We start from the raw sequence: 23,826 nt of genomic DNA on the forward strand, positions 1-23,826 counted from the left end.
TTTTTATTGCATACCTGCAACAGCTGATTTATTAAAAACAACAGCTTTGTCCTTTACACTTATCATCTCACAATGGCACGCACGGTTGAGGTTGAATATGAGCCACCCATTGTAAATTTTGGTGAAATGGGTCCAATTAGATGTAATCGTTGCAAGGCTAATATGCAACTTGTAGATGCTGGTCGTAATTTCCAACGTCTAATGTGTAAAGTAACAACAGATGGTAAAAAAAACTTTCACTTTTACTTGTGTTCATTGATCCATATTTTTTCTCAACAGTGCCAACTGAATATTTCCAACATTTGGGCCACACCGGACAGCGTGTCGATAAATATGAACGTCCTGAACTTATACTGGGTACATGAGTTTTTGTGTAAAAATATTTGGGTACCGATAGCTCTCAAGGTAGAACCTCAACTCATATCCAACATCAATGCCTCGCATTCAATTGTGGAAGCTGTACGCACTACATTGGGTTCACACAGTATGGACAAACATATTGTTGATTCCAGTGGTAGGGCCACAATTTCATATGATGAGGCAACCATTATGAAACTATTGGATATTGTGCATCCAGCCGTAAAACTCTAGTCGGTATCGCCAAATCTCAAAATGCTGAGGTAAGTTTTTTGTTATATTAGAATGTGTAGAATAAAAATGTTTCTCTTATCAGGTCGGCGATGGCACCACTTCAGTAGTACTTTAAGCATGTGAAATCTTAAAACAAGTTAAGCCATATGTTGAGTAAGGCGTGCATGCACCTATCATCATTAAAGCTATACGCAAATCATTACAATTATGCATGACCAAAATATGACATGGCTGAACATATCGAAGCGCCAATCAAAGGAACAACAACGTGCTTTATTGGAAAAATGCGCTGCCACAGCAATGTCCTCCAAACTTATTCATCAACAAAAAGATTTCTTTTCTAAAATGGTTGTGGACGCTGTACTTTTCTTTGGTGGATCCAACGTCATACAAAAAATATAAAATCGCAATTTTAAATATAGAATTGGAATTACAGGCTGAGCGTGACAAAGCAGAAGTACGTATTGATAATGTTCAAGAGTATCAGATCAATTGTTGATGAATGGCGTATTCTGTACAATAAACTAGCCAAGTACGACGCCAATTTTGTGTTATACAAACTACCAATTGGTGATGTTGGTACACAGTATTTTGCAGATCGTGAAATGTTCTTTTATGTACCAGAAGAATATTTGAAACGTACGATGAAAGCTTGTGGTGGTGCTGTTATGACTACAGCTAATGATATTAATTCAAGTGTTTTGGGTCAATGTGATTACGTTGAAGATTTTTTGATTTTGGTTGTTAGTTTTGAGGCATCGTCTTCGAGTGCCTTCTGATGTTGTTGTTGTAGCAGTGCTTCGCCCCATCCAATAGGTCTGACCAATCACAAATTGTCATCAATGTTCTTCAACGGGAGTCCGAGGAAACTCGCTGTTTCAACAGGGGAGGACCATAAAGCGAGGGGTGTTAGAGGAGTTGGTTCCACATTACAATTGAAGAGATGGTTGGTGTCATATGGGGACACATTGCAAGCAGGGACATTTTGTATGTCGGGGTTGATTCTGGATAGGTAAGAGTTTAACCTGTTACAGTATCCAGATCGAAGTTGGACTAGAGTGACTCGCGTTTCCCTAGGTAGCGTGGGTTCCTGTTCTACAATTTTAGGGTATTGTTCTTTGAGTACTGAATTCACCGGGCAATTCCTGACATAGAGGTCCGACGCCTGTTTATGGAGTTCACCAAGGACCTGCTTATGTTTTTTGGCTTCATACGGCTGTGTTCTCAGGTGCCGTATTTCCTCATTGTGCTTACGGGGTTGACTCCTTAAGACCCTGGGCGGTGTTGGCTCATCAATCAGATGTCTGTTGGGATGCCCAGGTTCCTTGGTATTCAACAGAAACTGTTCGGTTAGCATTTCATTTCTTTCACTTATTGGGAGTATTCTCGCCTCATTATGTAGGTGGTGTTCTGGGGACATAAGGAGACAACCCGTGGCGGTTCTGAGGGCAGTATTTTGGCAGGCCTGTAGCTTCTTCCAGTGGGTTATCCTTAAGCTTGGCGACCATATGGCGTAGGAAACAATAGTGATTCCTTCTGGTGGTGAAGATAGCTATTGATATGTACAATTTAAACAGAATTAGGGATATGACACCGATTTGAATGTGAGTTTTTTTGAAGTTATTGCAAAAAGCGTTGAGGTTTTTTAATATCTTACGAGGTACCTTTGTAAATGTTTCTGAGAATGAAGAATGAGACCTATTCAAACTCAATTTCACCAGGACAATGCCGCTGAGACTTTGCTATACTTTAACATACAATACTTTACCCCTTTTTAGCACAACTATCATTTTTGATTTTATTAAATTTTAAAAATGTTTCTTCCTCTACAGTTCAGCATATCTTTTGCCAACACAGGTTGGCGATGTGTTTGCGCAGGACCGTGCCTTCGCTACTTTATAATGAATGTCAATTCCCATCACTGGATATAGCGGTGCGCGATTGACCAACAAGACGATGCCACGACACCTCTTTGAGTATTCTTGATCTGAAAATTAATATGCAACGAATTTGTACAACAAACGAACAACACACACTGAAATAATCTTGGTTAAAAAGTATCTAAGAATCTAATAATTCTAAGTGTTTTCCTACGTTACTATTCTAAGCTTTTTATGCTCTAATTAAAATTATATTCAACAATCTCGTAAAGTTTGCAAAGATTTTTAAAGCAATTTAATTGCAACGAATTTCTCAATAATTTTTAACCAAAATTTATAGAAGAGATGTATAACAAAAAAATATTTTGAATATAAGTAATTGCTGATGAATTTAACTGCCGGTACCAATACCATCAACTAAATGGTCCTTATAAATATTATAATCACATAAATCAAAACAAAAAATTACTATGAGTACCTACGTTTATTATTGCAAAATCACGAAGAAAGAAAATTGCATGAAGTACCATCAATCTAAAATTATTCCACTGAATGTATATATCGCATTTTAAACTAGAAAATGTGAAAACTTAAAAGAAATTAAATCGGTATTTAAGTGTAAATCGATCCATGAAAGCATCGTAAAATAACTTATGTTTTTTGGTAGTTAACGTTATCGTTTAGCCTGGTTTTGTTAAGAATTTTGTTATTTTTGTGGTATAAATCAACATTCAACACAAACCTTCTCTGATTATGAGTTGCAATACTTTTTGGTTTAGGTTGCGATATGTAAAATTACACCGTTCTAAAATGTAAAGGAAAAAAATTTATATTTGTCTATTAAATAAATTATTAAAAAGATATTGTTATATTAATGATATAGAGAAGCGCCAACACGAATGCAAGTGGTTTCAAACCTCTGGTAGGCAATTCACCACCTTAACTGTCAGAAAAAATGTTAAATTGTTCATTTTATGTAAACAAATTTTGAAAGTTGCAATTGAAGTTCTGAGAGTTCGGGAATTTCAATTTAAGTTAAAAAAATTACAATTGAAGTTCACAATTTTCAATAGAAGTTCAGTAAATTATAATTGAAATCAGGAATTTCAACTGCAATTCAGCAAATTACAACTGAAGTTCAGAAAATTACAATTTAAGTTCAATTATAAATTTCTGAACTACAAACAGAAATTCTGAGCTTGAATTTAAATTTTCTGAACTTCAATTGTAACTTTCGAACTTCAATTACAGCTTTCTGAACTAAAATAAAAAAGGTATAGTATTAAATTTGGCGAATTACAAGTCAACTTACTCAATTGTGAATTGCCTACTAGCGATTTGATGGTTTACTGCAACGAATAGTTTTGTTAGTTCTTCTCTTTTGTTTTCTATATCATTAATTAATTTATTTAAGTTTCCCTTAACTTTGTATTCATACAATCGCATACAATAAAATTTGTATTAATGGCTCACCAACAAGACTGAAAAACTATTCCTTCCTTAAGACTTATAGTTAATAATTTACAACTAATATATTATAAAAATGTTGAATAAAAGACATGTTAATGGATTTGAATTAAATAAATGTTTTATTTATATAGCAGTATAATCCCAGTAAAAAAACGGTCATAATACTAGTGAAAAGGCGGTCATATTAACGTAAAAATACTCGTAAAGTTACCGGTATATAACTTAAAAAATGACTGCCATAACGCGAATATAAGAACAGTATAGCACTATAGTATGTTTACATTTCGATAACCTAATACCGCATATGTGTGAGCAGTATGGGCAATCACATAAATAGGTACGACGGAATGGACTTTCATTAGAAGCAATTTAGACTCCCCCCAGCGGGTTAGGGGATCAGAATATACCCGCGGTAGGTATGCCTGTAGTAAGAGGCGACTAAAATACCAGATTGAAGGGGCTGTGTAGCGCAGCCCTTCAGGTTGCCAGCGCAATATATAGTTTCTCCAAACCAAATTCGCAACCTCACCTATCCGCGCCGAATCCTGTTTCACTAACACACGAGGCTCTGGCGACCCCAAGCTCCTCATGGAACTTGGGGGTGGGGAGGGAGGGAATGGCATGAAGGTTTAATGTGGCCACATAAATCGTTCCTGAGATGGTCGGGCTAGCACCTTAATGGTGCTATGGTACCGCAGCGTACCGGAGCTGTATCCGGCAAAGGACCATCACATCGATAACACTCCCCAAAGCCCTCCCCGAAGGCTTATCGCTACAACAACAACAACAACGGAATGGACTGGTCACAAAAGGGTCCGACGCCCCGTACAAATGCTACTTAACGATTTACGTGTTCCATCGAACAGCTAATAGTCATTTTACTGGTCAATCTACGGGTAAATTTTTGCTGGGATGCTGATCCTGCGATAACGTAAGCATTTGCCGTCTTTCAGTGAGTTTTATAGCTCCGGCTCACGCTCAATTCTCACGGGAATGCTCTGGATCATTGAGAGACTTGAGAAGCAGATTTTTTGGAAATTTTCGCACACGTGAAATGTGATAGGCAGATGTCGCTGCTGTTTTTCATTTAACTCATACGGCGAAAGGCATAGCAGCGACATCTATTTTTGAAAAAGTAGGTATATTAAAGCCCGCGTTGCCAACCTAAAAATAAGTAGTTAACAAATTATCTGGCTCACAAATTGAACCAGACTTCTATCTTGATTTATCTGGCTCAAATCGTTGTTGGTGCATTTACATGCAAAATTATTTATCTGGCTCAGGATTTTGCACCGAAAGATATTGATACTCAAATTTATGTATGTTCCTTTGTTCGCACACGCATGTCCGCATGTACCCAACCACAGCCTATAATCATGAAAAAGGACTCAAACTGCGAAAGCTTAGGACACCTGGTACAGAACAAAAGAACATACAGCAGATACCATTATGCATGTGAGACAGATACATGATTCTCAACGGAATTTTATGTATGCGAGAACAGTTTATCCGATTTAATCATATTGTCACTGACTGTCATATGACAATCAAATGATTATCACGGTTATTTTGTTATTTTTTAAATTCCGCCATTTTCAACCGACGAAAACCATATAAAAAATAGATTTAAAAAATGAAAAAGAGAGCATTTCAAAGCTCCATGCTAAAAGAAAAAAAAAATCGAAGATAATATTAAGAAATACTAAAAGCTGTCGGAATGTGTGGGGCGCACTCAAAAAATTGATACGTAAAAAATAATAGTGGTTAGTGGTGATCCATTTTTAAATGTGTTTCCGCATGAGGAAAACGCTCTTCTCGCAAACTCCATTGGTGCAATTGTACCAGAAAGTACCTCCATATTCGGGGAAGCCAGTTCTTGCAATCTACCTGCAAGTGCGCTTTCATCAGAGTTAAGCGTTCCATGTGCAAGGTCTCTGAATTATGATCATATTGCATCCGAAAGTCCGTTTTTAGCTTGTGATACAACTGCAACTGAAAGTGACTTCTTACTATTGCAAGTAGTTCAAATTATGGTGCAATTACATTAGAAAGTGAAGTTAACAATGCCAAGGAAATAAGGGCATGGGCCATTAGGAATAATGAGTCCCAAAATCTGTTGATGATTTGCTTAAAACTATGAATAGAATGAAAGTAAAAGGTTTACCATTTCCTGCTAAAACCCTTATGAAAACCAGTAGGGAAACGTTGAATATTCGAACTATTCCTAATGGTGAATATCTATACATTGGTATTCAAAGTTATTTTAATTTTTACCCTTTTACAAATCTTGAAGATGTTGATGAAGTCCTAGTTGATGTAGGTATTGATGGTTTAAGCCTTTTTAAAAGTTCCGACCGAGTTTTATGACCAATCATTCGCACACTTTCTAATTTTCCCGATGTTGATCCCTTTTTAATTGCGTGCTTTTCTGGTTTAAAAAAAAACCGAAAGGCTTAATGATTTCATGCAAGATTTCTGTTTCGAAGTTTAGTCGTTATGAGAAGCGGGAGTTAAAGTTGGTCCTACTGAAATCCTAAAAAAATTCAATATGCGATTATTTTGCTGTGACTCCCATGCAATTCGTTGCGAATACTTTGTCTCATAGTGGCAAAAGCGGTTGTCCCAAATGTAGCCAAAAAGGCTCGTACATCGATAGGGTGTGTTATTCAAAAGAAGTTGGCCCTCCAAGATTTTGATTTGCGTTGTGATCCCCCTCATTCTCAGCATATAGATTCGAAAACTTTATGCATTATTTAAGACATCTTGTAAAGAAGCCTAACTGTATTCTACAACAGATATTCCTCAGACTTGATGAAAGGCAAGGATTTAATGCAACTGCGGGAAAGTTTTCGAAAATGGGAGTATTTGTTGTAAACCCTCTGAAGAGAAAGGATTGCTGTTGTTTTAGCCGAAAGGTGGGCCCCACTAAAGTTCTTAATACAATTGAATTCGAAAAAAGTTATTTGCAACGTATTTAAAAGGACTGAAAACTATTTTGAAGAGCCCATTGAGTCTGCTCATAATCTTGGAATAGTAGTTCCTAGTGATTTAATGACAGAAAAGGTCGAATTATCTTATGAGGATATTGATTACAAATACTTTTGTATTCCCCTTGATCAGAAGTTTCTCCTTATTCCACTTTTGCATCACTTATTTCACGATTTTTCGTATAAACCCACAAATTCTGCATAAAAAAATAAAAAATAAAAATATGAAAAAAAAACAAATATAAACAATAATAATAAATAACAATACAAAAAAAACTTTAAAAATAATTAAAATATTATTTTACATGAGTGCAGAAAATTCTTTTAATTTTGATGATTGGATTGTGGAAGACAGCCAACCTGAAAATGGTAAGTGTAAAATCATGTAAATAAGTTTCTGTAGTTTGAATATAATTGCAGGCTTATCTGATCATTTCCTATTTTCAGTACCACCGCCCATTAAGAAACGAAGATTTCTTGAAAAGAAATCACCACCGGCAGGGCAACAACAAGTACAACAAGTTGTGCATATAGTTTTTACGCACACTAAGTGAAATTGCTGGAAATCAAATTGAACTAAAAAACCAAATGCGGGTGTTACATACCACAGTAAGTTTAAAGAATTTATAATTTAATAGTATGTTATAAATTTAAAAGTATTTTCAATTCGTAAATTAATGTGTCGTTTTTTTTTGTTTTATGACTGTTGGTTTTATGTGTACCGGCTCGAGGTCAATATATTTATTAATAAAACCACCTGTTTTTATTTTTAATTCCGATATATTTCGGTTACACGTCGGTAACCGTCTTCAAGGGACTATACAAAACAATGTAAAAACAAATTTTCATACTTGTAATATACCATATTTTATAAACATACATACATTTTGAGCTAAACGTCCGTTCGCATTGGCGTGGAGTTTTGTACTGTCGATTTTGTTATGAGTAAAGGTGGCAACACAATGACATTTTTCATATAGATGCGTTTAGCACAAGCTTTTGCATTCCAATAAGATCGCCACAATCAACCAAGATGTTGCGTTTGTGAAATATATATATATATGCATGCTACAGATATCAGACGATGTCTATCATAAAGAAATTAGACAGGAAATTTTTTCGCTCCTAAAACTAAATGATTTTCATCAAAATATCATAAGGACATTAATAAGAAGATCGATGTGTGCAGGTAATCAAGAAAAATCCGCAAAACCAAAAACGTGTAAATCGGTAATTTATGTACCTCAACTATCAGAGCGTCTAAACAAGTCCAACTGTTACAATAATAAACAATTTAAAATAGCCCATAAACCCTGCAACACACTCAAAAGCATGTTCAATAAAACCAAGTCCATAATACCTCCAACGGAAAAAAGCAACGTCATTTACAAAATTCCGTGCAATGGCAACAAGTACGAAGCATGCAGAAGTATTTACGTAGGCACCACCAAATCGAAGTTAAAAACGAGAATAACACAGCACAAATCGGACATGAAACATTATAATAATTTAAATATTCAAATACGGCACTCATGGCCCACTGTGCATCTAGTGGCCACTGTCCGAACTTTGAGAAAGCTTCGGTATTACAACAACAAAATCACTATATAAAGAGATTAACACTGGAAATGATACACATAATACCTACACCACCAGAAATACGACTAAACTTCAAAACAGACACGACCAACGTCGCTCACTTGTACAGACACTTACTCACAACAAAATCGACAGTACAAAACTCCACGCCAACGCGAACGGACCATAATACAGGTCTACAAGTAGGATATGTAGCAGCACGCACACACAGTCACGCTCACCTGATAAAATGCTTGTGCTTGTTGGTTTTTTTGTGGATGCATTTGGCACTGTTGTACTTCTTAAGTCCAAGAAAAGGGAAGTAGCTGCTAACGAAAATTTTTATCATCAAATACAAAGAAATATCCTTATTTACTTTCAAACGAGCACTTAATTACATCTCCCTTTAAAATCCATATGTTTTGGACAGTTTTAAGTAACAAATTGTGATACTTTATTACCGGGGACGATTGCTAAAACACGACCAAATCCGTCGGGGGAGGTATTAATAGACGCGTTTTTGCCTCGCTTCCAATAATTCGAATACTTTTTCGACTTTAGACTATTGATAACAGGACAAAACGCGTATTTTTATTTCTCTTTCCACATTTTTGGACGGGTTATTGCAGTCGACCTCGTTTTCAAACGGTTTTTCGCGGAGAACTTTTGAAAGGGTAGAAAAACTTAGCACCCTTGTTTGTATTCTTAATTCTGGAATAACTACGCGTCTTCAGATATCCCAATTCAAGACTTTTGTATAATTTTCTTTAGGACCCATATAGGTGCACTACATTTTCATATTAAATTCGTTCAAAAAATTGTACCATCACAGCAACTCATATCTGATATTCCGCTCCTTTTTTTGTTTCACTGCGTTACTTTCCACGACAGCAACCCCGCTAATTTGGACACTTCCCTGCAAAAATCGCGTGACCAAAAACGCACACAGCCACATGAATTTTTGACAGGGGTGACGATTTGGAATGAAAAATTTTGCAAATGAAATAGCATGCTGACAAATTTTGCTTTCCCACAATGTATCGTGCTCTCTCGCACCTATTATTTTTATAGGGATAGCAAAATACGTCATTTTTGCGTGCAAAAAAATCCGCCATTTCTAATTCAGCAGAGACAGCAAAACAATTCGTGGTGGACAATTTTTTCAATTTTGAGTTTTAAATGGAATATCTCCGGAAAGATTTAAAATTAAGAGGGAGTTCTCCAGATCATAAATATATATATTTTAAAGTGCGCAAACTTATAACTTAAAAGTTATTTGGTGTTAAAATTTGCAAATTTCTATACAAATTTTATATGTGTGGCAGCACAGCTTTGTAATGTCATCAATAAAATATATATATATATGTGCATGTTGCTACAAAAGCGCGATTGATTTAATAAAAACATTTATAATAAGTAAAAACAATGCAAAATTGAAATGTGAAATATACAAAAATGCAATTTAAGTTTATCGTTGCCAATTTATATAGATATGTATGTGGATTAAGGTTTTGAAAGATGTTTAAATTGTAATTTAAAGTGCAATAGAAATTTTCTAAATTTGCAAATTTTAACAACAAATAACTTTTAAATTATAAGTTTGCGCACTTAAAAATATATATATTTGTGATCGGGAGAACTCCCTCTTTCATTTGATACCAAGTTTTACCCCGAACTCGGGGGGTGCTATTCTAAAATTTTCCCAAAGTCTTTAATATACAGTGATTTTTGCTGTTTATTTCGACAAACATTTTTGATTTGATTTTTGTGCTCATCGAAAGAATTCACAATTATATAGCACCATGCCGCGAATTATGATTGCATCAATGCTGCACCGCAAATCTGCCAAGCAATGTAAGGCACGCTGGTACGAAAGGCTTGATCCCATTGTACAGGTTTACAAGTATGATATGTATGAGAGGGAAACAATTTCTTTCCCTTTCTAACACACGGCAGTTTGACACTTCGGTCAGTGTCAAACTAGCGTGGAACCCAGTGGAACCTGCGTGGAACATGAGTTTTGACACTGAACGAAGTGTCAAAATTACCGGGGTTGCTTCGTCGAAAGCGACACAGGGAAGCAAAAAAGGGATCGGAATATCAGATATGGGTTGCTGTGATGGTAAATTTCTTTTAACGAATTTAGTAGGAAATTTTAAGTGCACCCATGTGGGTCCTTCAGAAAATTATAAAAAAGTCTTCAATTGGGGTATCTGAGGACGCGTAGTTATTTCAGTATTAAGAATACAAACACGGGAGTTAAGTTTTTCTACCCGTTCAAAAGTTCTCCGCGAAAAACAGTTTGAAACCGAGGTCGACTGCAATAACCCGTCCAAAAAAGCGGAAAGAAAAATGAATAGACGCGTTTTGTCCTGTTGTCAATAGTCCGAAGAGAAAAAGTATTCGAATTATTGGAAGCGAGGCAAAAACGCGTCTATTAATACCTCCCCCGACGGTTTTGGTCGTGTTTTAGCAATCGTCCCCGTAAAAAAGTATCACAATTTGTTAATTAAAATTGTCCAAAATATATGGTTATTAAAGAGAGATGTAATTAAGTGCTCGTTTGAAAGTAAATAAGTATATTTCTTTGTAATATAAGAAAAAAAAAAATTTTAAGCAGTTTTCGATAGCAGCTACTAAACTTTGTTTGGTCCTAAGAAGTACAATAGTGCCAAATAGCATCCACAAAAAAAACGAACAAGAACAAGCATTTTATCAGGTGAACGTGGCTGTGTATGTGCGTGCTGCTACATATCCTACTTGTAGACCTGTACAATGGCTTGATCCTAGCATAAAGAAGACAGAATGGTCACGGGAGGAGGATGAAAAGCTTTTGCATTTTGCCAAGTTAATGCCAACACAATGGCGTACAATTGCGCCGATTATTTCAGAGGGTTAACTGGCACCAATTGTTCACACCAAATTGTTAGGTACAGGATTCGCCACGGGTAGGTGAGGTTGGCAATCACAACCCCTTGAATCATTTTGGTAGGCAGGATATATTTCTGGCACTTGTTATTGGTGGCTTTTAAGCTGGTTAACTCGCTTAGATCTGGGTTGTAACTAATTACTATTAGTTGATTTAGAAGTTTTTTACTTAATGTAATAACACTTATAAAATTTTATTTTTTTTTCTTCATTTTTTTGTAGCTAAAACTCCATTCTCATAACCAAAGCGTACACCACTAAGAAGTGCACAGAAATTTCTATGAAACCAGTGCCAAAATTGGAGTTATTTAAGAAACCCCAAACTGCTATGCCATCACGTCTTAAAGAAAATACCGGACCTAAACAATTTTCGCATATCGTAAGTCCGGTTGGTGTATACATGAAAAATACAGCAACTACGCCGCTCATGTCAAATCTTAAGCAACGCTCAGAGAGTCCAGATGTCCGCAATGCAACTGTTTTTCGTGAACTAGAACAAAATCGCAAACTTATCAGCCAAAATTTGACAGGCAATACGATAACAAAAACATCCAGCTTGCCAAAGAATGCATATATTTCTTCTGAATTCAAGCATGTAAGTAAATGCAATTACTACATAAATTCTCTAAGCAATGAAACCTAGGCATATAGTGGTAGAGTTTAGATTATCTAACTTGGATTATGTTTTTGTTGTTGTTGTTGGTGTTGTTGTAGCGATAAGGTTACTCCCCGAAAGCGTTGGGGAGTGTTGTCGATGAGATGGTCCTTTGCCGGATACAGATCCAGTAAGCTCCGTTAACACAGCACCATTAAGGTGCTACCCCGACCATTTCGGGAACGATTTATATGGCCACATTAAACCTTCAGGCTATCCCTCCCTCGCCACCTCAAGTTCCATGAGGAGCTTGAGGTCGCCAGAACCTCGTCTGTTAGTGAAACAGGATTCGCCGCGGCTAGGTGAGGTTGAAATCGAATCAATTCAAGTTTGAAATCGAAGCAGTCAACCACCAGTTTCAGCTACACCACCAACATCAAGTGCAGGCGGTGTTGCAGCTCCATACCAGCACACAGGTGAATAGCAAATGCCACCGCAATCGCGTCCAATGCCACGACAGTCTAGTCTAATGCAGCCACAACCCGGTCAAATGCCACCTCAACACCCTATGCACCAGCCATTTGGTGGCCATGAGAAACATGGTCCTCCAGGTATGCCGCCCGTATCAACTGGACCAGGTGAGCCAATGACACCACATCCAGTTATACCAAGGTATATACCACAACAGCAACCGGGTTTTGCAATGCCACGATAGCAGCAGCAACAACGTTCCCAGGCTGGCTATCTGCCAATGCCACAAAATCCGGGCTATCCACCACAACCTCAACATCCAGGTTATCCTTTACAACAACCAGGTGTACCACGTGGTTAGATGGGTCAAATGATGCCACCAACACAACCTGGACAGACGCCAATGCTCAGTCAACCACACAAGCCGGGTCAACCCTCAATACCCGGACACGTCCGGACGTCCTGGTTATAATGTATGCTAATACAACTAATAATTTACAAATTTGCTGATGATTATTTTTGTGTTATTTTCTTTAGCAACCACCTGCACCTGTTACTGGTAAATATCAACAGCCGCAACAGTATGATCAAGCCCAAGGCCGTTAAGATCCCGATCAGATGCCAAATCCGGTAATTAAATAGCGCTGTTGGTGCTTTTATTACTAATAAACAGGGTTTATTACCACCGTTGGTGACCACAAAATATGTGGTAGAAGATCAGGGTAACTCCTCGCCACGTTACGTTAGGTATCGCTATTCGAAATTAATGTTTTGTTTTGGCAATTACATTGATCTTTCTTCTTTGCAGATCCTCTATGTATTGCATACCTGCAACAGCTGATTTATTAAAAACAACAGCTTTGTCCATTACACTTACCGTCTAACCAATGGCACGAACGTTGAATATGAGCCACCCATTGTAAATTTTGGTGAATTGGGTCCAATTAGATGTAATCGTTGCAAGGCCCAATAGCAACTTGTAGATGCTGGTCGTCGTTTCCAATGTCTAATGTGTAAAGTAACAAGAGATGGTAAAAAAAATCTTTCACTTTTACTTGTGTTCATTGATCCATATTTTTTCTCAACAGTGCCAACTGCATATTTCCAACATTTGGGCTATACCGGGCAGCGTGTCGATAAATATGAACGTCCTGAACTTGAATTGGGTACATGAGTATTTATGTAAAAAATGCTTGGGTACCGATAGCTCTCATGGTAAACCTCAACTCATATCCAACATCAATGCCTCGCATTCAATTGTGGCCCTGTACGCACTACATTGAGTTCACGTAGTATGGACAAGCATTATGTTGATTCCAGTGGTAAGGCCACAATTTCAAATTATGGGGCAACCATTATGAAACTATTGGATATTGTGAATCCAGCCGTAAAACTCTAGTAGACATCGCCAAATTTCAAAATGCTGAGGTAAGTTTTTTGTTATATTAGAATGTGTAGAATAAAAATGTTTCTCTTATCAGGTCGACGATGGCACCACTTCAGTAGTATTTTAAGCATGTGAAATCTTAAAACAAGGTAAGCCAGATGTTGAGGAAGGCGTGCATGCACGTATCATCATTAAAGCTATACGTAAAGCATTACAATTATGCATGCTAAAATATGACATGGCTGTACATGTCGAAGCGCCAATCAAAGGAGCAACAAAGTGCATTATTGGAAAAATGATCTGCCACAGCAATGTCCTCCAATGTCCAAGAGTATCAGACAATTGTTTATGCTGAATGGCGTATTCTGTAGAATAAACTAGCTAAGTAAGGCGCCAATGTTGTGTTTTCTAAATTATCAATTGGTGATGTTGCTACACAGTATTTTTCAGATCGTGATATGTTCTGTGCTGTTCATGTACCAGAAGAAGATTGGAAACGTAGAATGAAAGCTTGTGGTGGTGCTGTTATGACTACAGCTAATGATATTAATTCAAGTGTTTTGGGTCAATGTGATTACTTTGAAGAACGTCAGGTTGGTGGTGAACGTTTCAACATTTTCCAAGGTTTGACATTAATTTCATTTTTATACTCAGTTGAGCAGAGCTCACAGAGTATATTAAGTTTGATTGGATAACGGTTGGTTGTACATATATAAAGGAATCGAGATAGATATAGACTTCCATATATCAAAATAATCAGGATCGAAAAAAAATTTGATTGAGCCATGTCCGTCCGTCCGTCCGTCCGTTAACACGATAACTTGAGTAAATTTTGAGGTATCTTGAAAAAAATTTGGTATGTAGGTTCCTGAGCACTCATCTCAGATCGCTATTCAAAATGAACGATATCGGACTATAACCACGCCCACTTTTTCGATATCGAAAATTTCGAAAAACCGAAAAAGTGCGATAATTCATTACAAAAGACCGATAAAGCGACGAAGCTTGGTAGATGAGTTGAACTTATGACGCAAAATAGAAAATTGGTAAAATTTTGAACAATGGGCGTGGCACCGCCCACTTTTAAAAGAAGGTAATTTAAAACTTTTACAAGCTGTAATTTGGCAGTCGTTGAAGATATCATGATGAAATTTGGCAGGAAAGTTACTCTTATTACTATATGTACGCTTAATAAAAATTAGCAAAATCGGAGAAGGACCACGCCCACTTTTAAAAAAAAATTTTTTTAAAAGTAAAATTTTAACAACAAATTTAATATCTTTACAGTATATAAGTAAATTATGTCAAGATTCAACTCCAGTAATGATATGGTGCAACAAAATACAAAAATAAAAGAAAATTTAAAAATGGGCGTGGCTCCGCCCTTTTTAATTTAATTTGTCTAGGATACTTTTAACGCCATAAGTCGAACAAAAATTAACCAATCCTTTTGAAATTTGGTAGGGGCATAGATTTTATGTCGTTAACTGTTTTCTGTGAAAATGGGCGAAATCAGTTGATGCCACACCCAGTTTTTATACACAGTCGTCCGTCTGTCCTTCCGCATGGCCGTTAACACGATAACTTGAGCAAAAATCGATATATCTTTACTAAACTCAGTTCACGTACTTATCTGAACTCACTTTATCTTGGTATGGAAAATGAACGAAATCCGATTATGACCACGCCCACTTTTTCCATATCGAAAATTACGAAAAATGAAAAAATGCCATAATTCTATACCAAATACGAAAAAAGGGATGAAATATGGTAAGGTAATTGGATTGTTTTATTGACGCGAAATATAACTTTAGAAAAAACTTTATAAAATGGTTGTGACACCTACCATATTAAGTAGAAGAAAATGAAAAAGTTCTGCTGGGCGAAATAAAATACCCTTAAAATCTTGGCAGGTATTACATATATAAATAAGTTAGCGGTATCCAACAGATGATGTTCTGGGTCACCCTGGTCCACATTTTGGTCGATATCTGGAAAACGCCTTCACATATACAACTACCACCACTCCCTTTTAAAACTCTCATTAATACCTTTAATTTGATACCCATATCGTACAAACTCATTCTAGAGTCACCCCTGGTCCACCTTTATGGCGATATTTCGAAAAGGCGAACACCTATAGAACGAAGGCCCACTCCCTTTTAAAAATACTCATTAACACCTTTCATTTGATACCCATATCGTACAAACAAAGTCTAGAGTCACCCCTGGTCGAGAAAGGCCCACTCCCTTTTAAAATACTCATTAACTCCTTTCGTTTGATACCCATATTGCACAAACGAATTCTAGGGTCACCCCTGTTCCACCTTTATGGCGATATCTCGAAACTGCGTCCACCTATGGAACTAAGGATTACTCCCTTTTAAAATACTCATTAACACCTTTCATTTGATACCCATATCGTACAAACGCATTCTAGAGTCACACCTGGTCCATCTTTATGGCGATATCTCGAAAAGGCGTCCACCTATAGAACTAAGGCCCACTCCCTCTTAAAATACTCATTAACTCCTTTCGTTTGATACCCATATTGCACAAACGAATTCTAGAGTCACCCCTGGCCCACCTTTATGGCGATATCTCGAAACGGCGTCCACCTATAGAACTAAGGCCCACTCCCTTTTAAAATACTCATTAACACCTTTCGTTTGATGCCCATATTGTGCAAACAAATTCTAGGGTCACCCCTGGTCCACCTTTATGGCGATATCTCGAAACGGCGTCCACCTATGGAACTAAGGATTACTCCCTTTTAAAATGCTCATTAACACCTTTCATTTGATACCCATATCGTACAAACGCATTCTAGAGTCACCCCTGGTCCATCTTTACGGCGATATCTCGAAAAGGCGTCCATCTATAGAACTTAGGTCCACGCCCTTTTAAAATACTCATTAATACCTTTCATTTGATACCCATATCGTACAAACGCATTCTAGAGTCAACCCTGATCCACCTTTATGGCTATATCCCTAAATGGCGTCCACCTATAGAACTATGGCCCACTCCCTCATAAAATACTCTTTAATGCCCTTCATTTGATACACATGTCATACAAACACATTCCAGGGTTTCCCTCAGTTCATTTTCCTACATGGTTATTTTCCCTTATGTTGTCACCATAGCTCTCAACTGAGTATGTAATGTTCGGTTACACCCGAACTTAACCTTCCTTACTTGTTATAGTTTATAATTATTTAAAGGTTGCGTTAATGGTAGAACAAGTACATTGATTTTACGTGGCAGTGTTGAACAATTTTTGGTAGAAACTGAGCTTGGTAAACATGATGCTATAATGCTTGTGCGGCGTACAATTAAACATGATTCTGTTGTTGTTGGTAAGTCAAAATACAAATTGAAAAAAATGTCTAATCTTAGGGCCTCATTCTCTATTACGAAACGAACTTTCGATGCGGATCAGAGACAAATCGCTAGTGTATTTGCACTATGTTAAACAATGGCAACTTATCACTTGACAATTACTTTTGCCTTCCTGTTAGTTAGAAAGGTAAAGACCGAACGAAAATGATAGAGAATACCATTGCTAGACGAAATCGTTTGGAGGCGAATCGTTCGTCTGAGCTATCGTTCGCAATACAGAATGAAGCCTTTAGATTGTTAAGTAATATAATGAGATGATTGTGTCCAAATACCCCCCAGCGGGTTAGGGGGTCAGAATTTACCCGCGGTAGGTATGCCTGTCGTAAGACGCGACTAAAATACCAGATTCAAGGGGCTGTGTAGCGCAACCCTTCAGGTTGCCAGCGCAATATATAGCTTCTCCAAACCCAATTGTCAACCTCACATATCCGCGGCGCATCGCGGGGGTGGGTGGGTAGGGAGGGATGGCCTGAAGGTTTAATGTGGCCACATAAATCGTTCCCGAGATGGTCGGGCTAGCACTTTAATGGTGCTGTGTTACCGGAGCGTACCGGATCTGTATCCGGCTAAAGGACCATCACATCGATAACACTCCCCAAAGCCTTCGGGGAGCAACCTTATCGCTACAAAAACAACAACAACATGGTGTCCAAATCCCGAAAAAAACTATAAAATTTGTGTCAGTGAAATGATAATTATTGCTTTTGGTTGTTAGTTTTGGGGCATCGTCATCGAGTTCTTTCTGATCGTATATGCCGGTTCTTTTGCATTCTTTTACATGCATAAAGTGCCGTTGAAGCCTTCCTCACCCTCTCATCCACGTTGAGCTTCCATGACAGCTTACTGTCTAGGATCATTCCTAGATATTTTGTGCAAGGTTTCTCCCGTAGGGTCGCCCCTCTTAACTTAGGCCTGGTCCAATTAGGGACCTTGTACCTCTTTGTAAACAAGACCATATGCAACGTCATCTGCGTAAACCGTAAGTTTTTCTGGTCCCTCGTAGAATCCCCTAAGCAGTTGGTTAATGGCCAGCGTCCACAGCAGAGGTGATAGCGCCCCTCCCTGCGGAGTGCCCCTGTCCACTAATTTCGTGGCCGCGTACAATCCCCATTGCGATGTAATCTTACTGCAGTTTAACATACAGTCGATCCATCTGGGTAAGGCTAGATGTACTTTAACGTAATTAAGACCATCAATAATCGCCCATTTAGAAAGCCCCGGTAATGCTTAAGAAGACTTCTAGAGCATATTCCTTATATTCCAGGGCTTTTTCTATGCTTATTACCACCCTATGCAATGCGGTGTGTACTGACTTGCCTTTGGTGTACGCCTGTTGTGTTGTGGAGAGCAGCTTTTCATCCACGTTGGACTTTATGTACACATCTATCAGCCTCTCAAAGGTTTTCAGCAGAAATGATGTTAAGCTATTGGGTCTATGATCTTTGGGATACACGTGACCGATCTTCCCCGCCTTTGGTAGGAAAGCTAAACGAGCAGTTCTCCAAGAGTGCGGTACATTATTCAGTTTATGCACCCATCGAATATTATTTTAAGCCATCCCACGACCGCCCTATTTGAAACTTGTAGCATGGCTGGACATGTACCATCTGAGCCCGGCGATTTCACCACCACTACGAGGTCCTCAGTAGTGTAATTAGGCAGCATATATGAATGCAGCTGTTTCCTTACCATTAATACAGCTCGCACCCGTCCTTCCGTTTGCGCATAGTAAACACAAAATCTGCGCGCGCTAAGTCCAGAAACCTTTCCTCCCGATGGAAGCCACGGCTCCTGGATCAGCGCGTTAGGAGGAGGAGTTCGCTCGACGCCACTTTTCTGTGTTGGAGGTTTATATGTAGGACTCGCAGCACCAATGGGCTGCTTGTCCCCCTCCAGCACCTTCATCGTGACGTCGTCGTCCTCCCCTAGCCCTTTTGGTTTAGAGTGTTCGAAGCCCCCTTCAGCCTCTTGTACCTGTTGTGCCGGGTGTTCCTCTGTGCGACTCACAGCACCATCTGGCTGTTGGTCCCCTTCTAACACATTCGGGGTGACGTGGGCTACCTCCCCCTGTCTTTTTTCCCTTAGGCTTTTCAGGTCCTTTTCGACTTCGCCCACGTCCAGCGTGTTAGGACTTTAATACCCGTGACTTCTTTTCCTTAGTCGCATATAAATTTTGCCTGTACCAAAGGACATTTTTCCAAGCTGCGCGTACAATATATCCTCCGCCTGCTTGTTTATTTGGAAGATGTATAACTGACCTTCCTCCGTAGGCCGAGATACAGTAAGTACCTTCCAATCCTGTGTCGGTATGTTCGGATTCTGATTCTGCAAAAGTCGCAGTGTATCCTCCGACTTCATCACGCATGGTATCCATACCTTAACTTTTGGTACCTTGGGGATTTGCACTTTATCCACCATCTCAAAACGCGCGTTCGTGCCCTGCCTTTGGAGGTTTGGAACCACTTCCTCCAGCCACCGCAAGCTCGCGATGTTGTCGCACGCTATCATCTTCATACCATTATACCATCCCCCGATGGCATTAAGCATATAAATATATTAAGCTAATAAGCTCCTTTTCTACAGATCTCCACCTTTCACTAGTCATCTGTTCGAAAGGACTGCTACGATCAACCAGCGCCACAGTCAGTGACTGCTTTGCCACATCACTCATCTTCTCGGGAAAAGCCGGCGTCTTAGTGTTATTTCCCTTTGGCACCTCCGAGAAAGCCGGAGTCTTAGCTCCCTTTAGCACCTCTGGGAAAGTCGGAGTCTTAGCGTTATCTCCCTTTGGCTTATTTCCTACTTCCATAGTTGGAACTTCCCTCTGACTCGCAGCCTTCGAGGTAGTTGCTACCTCGCTATTGGGGCCCATCTGTCTTACAGCTTTGGGCCTACTTGTCTTGTCTATGGGACTGCCCTGCGTCGCGGCTCTGGGACTGGGCCCTTTCTGCCTCTTGAAAGCAGGCTTGTCGCCTTCCGCCGAACGTGCCTTTTCATTCTGCCATTCGACGCTTCTTCCTCCTCATACCGGTTGCAGAACCGAGGGTTTCTCGCAGTAAACCTTTTGAACTGCCTTCGAACTACTTCTACCGCCTCATGAGCCCATGCCAAGCGCTCGATCTCCTCTTCTGTTGGGTCCACCAATGCTCCCAAGCATTGTACAATTCTTAGTACTGCACGGTACTTCGAGAGAGCTCTTTGATCCACACCCTTCTCCACTCTTCTACTCCTTTTTCATTTGTGTGCTTCTCCAACACGGAGTTCATTGAATCAGCACTACTCTCGCTCCCCGAGTCCGACGCATCGCTTAATGCGTATTTGTCGTCCTTGGCTTGTGGCTCAGTCCTCTTCTTATCATCGTCCTTATGAAAATTAGGTAATGAGTCGTTCATCTTGGTCGTACGACCACCAGCCCAACAAGGCGGGCTCAGCGGTCCAGTATTATATACGGGGAAAGAACCGTCAGCCACAGCAGCGCCCCTTACTGTGGTAAGGCCATTAATACTTCCCGAGGTGGTCCGGTATCGGGAAGGCTCCGTTCGAATACCGCCGAATTTATCCCCTGGCTACAAATCGTCCAATAGGCACGGTCCGCATAACACCCTGGATTAGGGGGTTGGCAGTTCATGGTCACCGCCCTCCTATGAGGTAGATGCCAGTCCTAAACAGCTCCTCCTCATAGTCGGGCGCTATGGAGATCGGCTAATCCCGCACACCAACGACGGTTTTCGTTACAATTGCTAGTGCATGCTCTCCAAGATGTAGATCGTGATCGAAAGTCACACCCAAAATTTTAGGGTGTAAGACAGTCGGTAGGGTAATGCCATATGGTCGACATTTGGCGCGGTCGAAGTTTGAATATGAGTTTTTTTAAGTTATAGCAAAAAAAAGCGTTGAGGATTTTTAATATCTTACCAGGTACCTTCGTACATGTTTCTAAGAATGAAGAATAAAACCTATTCAAACTCAATTTTCACCAGGACAAAGCCGCTGAGACTTCACTATACTTTAACATACAATACGTTACCCCATTTTAGCACAACTATCATTTTTGGTTTTTTTAAATTTTATAAAATGGTTCTTCCTCTACAGTTCTATTTCGGTATTGGATGGTAAATATGGCTTTCGCATTTTCTCAATCAATAACTGTGAAAAGGTGGAAGAAATCTATGCGTGTAAATCTCACATATTATCTTGGTCGAGCGTTTCTTCAATAGCTCTCTAGTGGTGATGGTGACAGCAGAGAAACCCAACTGTTTACAAATGTTACACTTCAAAAAGAATCAAAATATCTGCCATTGCGTCTACGGCTCAAATACCCACAGTATATGAATGAATCGATTGCACCTAATTGTCTGCCTAACGGATAGTATACATATTCATCAAATCGAAAATATTGCACCAAACGAACTGGATCTGAATACTGAAACAGTACACATATTCAAAATCGATGAGGAGGCTGTGATGATGGTATAGGGTGAGTTGTTGAATAACATACGAAAACCACTTTAACCCATCTATATATTTGCATTACAGCTAAAGCTTTACAAACAGCAAAAATTGCTGGCGCCAAGCAATTGGAAAAGGCAGTGAAGCATTCATCACACTGTACGGATGGTGTAAAGTTAGAAACTGCTGTTGTAACAGCTGCCACCAACACAACGGTCATCTCTACTTCGCCGAGTAGCGGCTCGTCCGACTATCTATCGAAGACAGTATAATCATATCTTTTGCCAACGCAGGTTAGCGATGTGCTTGCACAGGAAAAGATTTCAATTGGAAAACAAAAACCAATTAAGAGAGTTTATTTATTATTAAAGTATTTACTTTTCTTTATATCAATTGTATTAATTTAAGTTGCAATATACGTACATATATAATAAGGGATGTGATACGATTGCTATCGGAATTAGATTTAAAACCAATCAATACTCCTGCTAAGGGTTGCAGAATTATTGCTTGAATGATTAGATTTAGAACAATAATAAGTCTGACTCAATTACAATTCGTACATTTTTAAGTTCATCAATTACGACAGCAATCGGATTCCACGACACCTTTGAATATTCTTGATCTGAAAAAAGAGTAAACCTAATCGGAATTTCTACTAAGCTTTAAGTTGTAGATTATTTAAATAATTGGAGTTTTTTCTGAAGCTTAAAATTATTTTCTGTTCGCTTGGAAAAGATGTCAATTGGAAAATAAAAACCAATAAGGCGAGTTTATTTATTATTAAAATTCTTACTTTTCTTTTTTATCAACTGTATTAATTTAAATTATAATTTCATGTACATATATAATAAGGTATGTCGTGATACGATTGCTGTTGGAATTACATTTGAAACCAATCAACTCTCCTGCTAGGGTTTCAGAATTATTGCTTGAATGATTAGATTTAGAACAATAATAAGTCTGACTCGATTACTAGTCCTACATTTTTTAATTCATATTTTACTTTATTACTTTCAAATTCAATTACGACAGCAATCCGATTCCACGACACCTTTGAATATTATTCTTGATTTGAAAACAAGAGTAAATCTAATCTGAATTTCTACTTAGCTTTAAGTTGTAGACTTAAATTGATTCAAATAATCAAATTTTGTATTCGAAACCATGTAAACAACTCAAATTATACATGAATATAACACACTTATGAATTGTCCAAATGGAAAGTTAGCTGCAGCAGCAATATAGCTCAAAGCAATTAATATATTTTTATGTTATTATTAAAGTACTTACTTCCTTTTTATATTAAATGTATTAATTTAAGTTGCAATTTCATGAATATATGAGGCTCCAAGATGTAAAACCAGATGAATCCATGATATGTAAACGTTAGAAAAGCACAAAAAAGCTGAAATTTTGTAAATTGTTATGAATTTTCAATACGGGTTTTTAGAATGTTGCTAGGCGATGCAATATTGTCGCAATTTAAATATTATTTTAAAATTTTTAAATATCTGGTTTTGCATCTAGGCGCCTCATATATTCTTTATTTGGCAAAAATTGACTAAATCTAATGATATGTTTTAAATAAATGTTTATATTATATGTTATGTTTGGTTATTATAATTAAAAATAAATATTGAAAATTAAATTTTTTTTGTTCATATTTTATTCTCGTGGCTGCTACAGGTAAAGTAAATCGGCAGGTAAAATTCAAGTTATATGGCGGTTATATAAACGGTAAAACCGCAGTAAAATTGATTGTCAAATGACTCGAAAATGTAGAGGAAAAAACCGAAAATTTGACCGCCTTTTGACGCGCATTGTGACGTGTGTGAGCAGAGCAGTGCTATGCTCACATCCTATAAGGGGAAGCGGAATGCACAATCACATAAATGGGTACGAAATGGGAAAAAAGTGTAAAAAAGTTACCGACGCCTGAACAAACGTGACCAAAATTTAATAAGGGGCGTGACCGCACAATGACGGTCAAATGACGTGGAGCGTTTTTGCAGGGTTCATTCAGTGTCAAACGCATGTTCCACGCATGTTCCACTGACTTCCACAATAGTTTGACTCTGACCGAAG

The 23,826-nt window shown here is 38.3% G+C and overlaps 1 pseudogene; it reads left to right on the forward strand.

Annotated features, from left to right (window-relative positions):
- The first annotated feature begins 72 nt into the window (after window positions 1-72).
- Window positions 73-23,389, forward strand: LOC137237962 (T-complex protein 1 subunit eta-like; annotated as a pseudogene).
- Window positions 23,390-23,826: the final 437 nt, after the last annotated feature.

The sequence above is a fragment of the Eurosta solidaginis genome, chromosome 1 (assembly GCF_040869045.1).
Source record: "Eurosta solidaginis isolate ZX-2024a chromosome 1, ASM4086904v1, whole genome shotgun sequence".
NCBI classification, from domain to species: domain Eukaryota; kingdom Metazoa; phylum Arthropoda; class Insecta; order Diptera; family Tephritidae; genus Eurosta; species Eurosta solidaginis.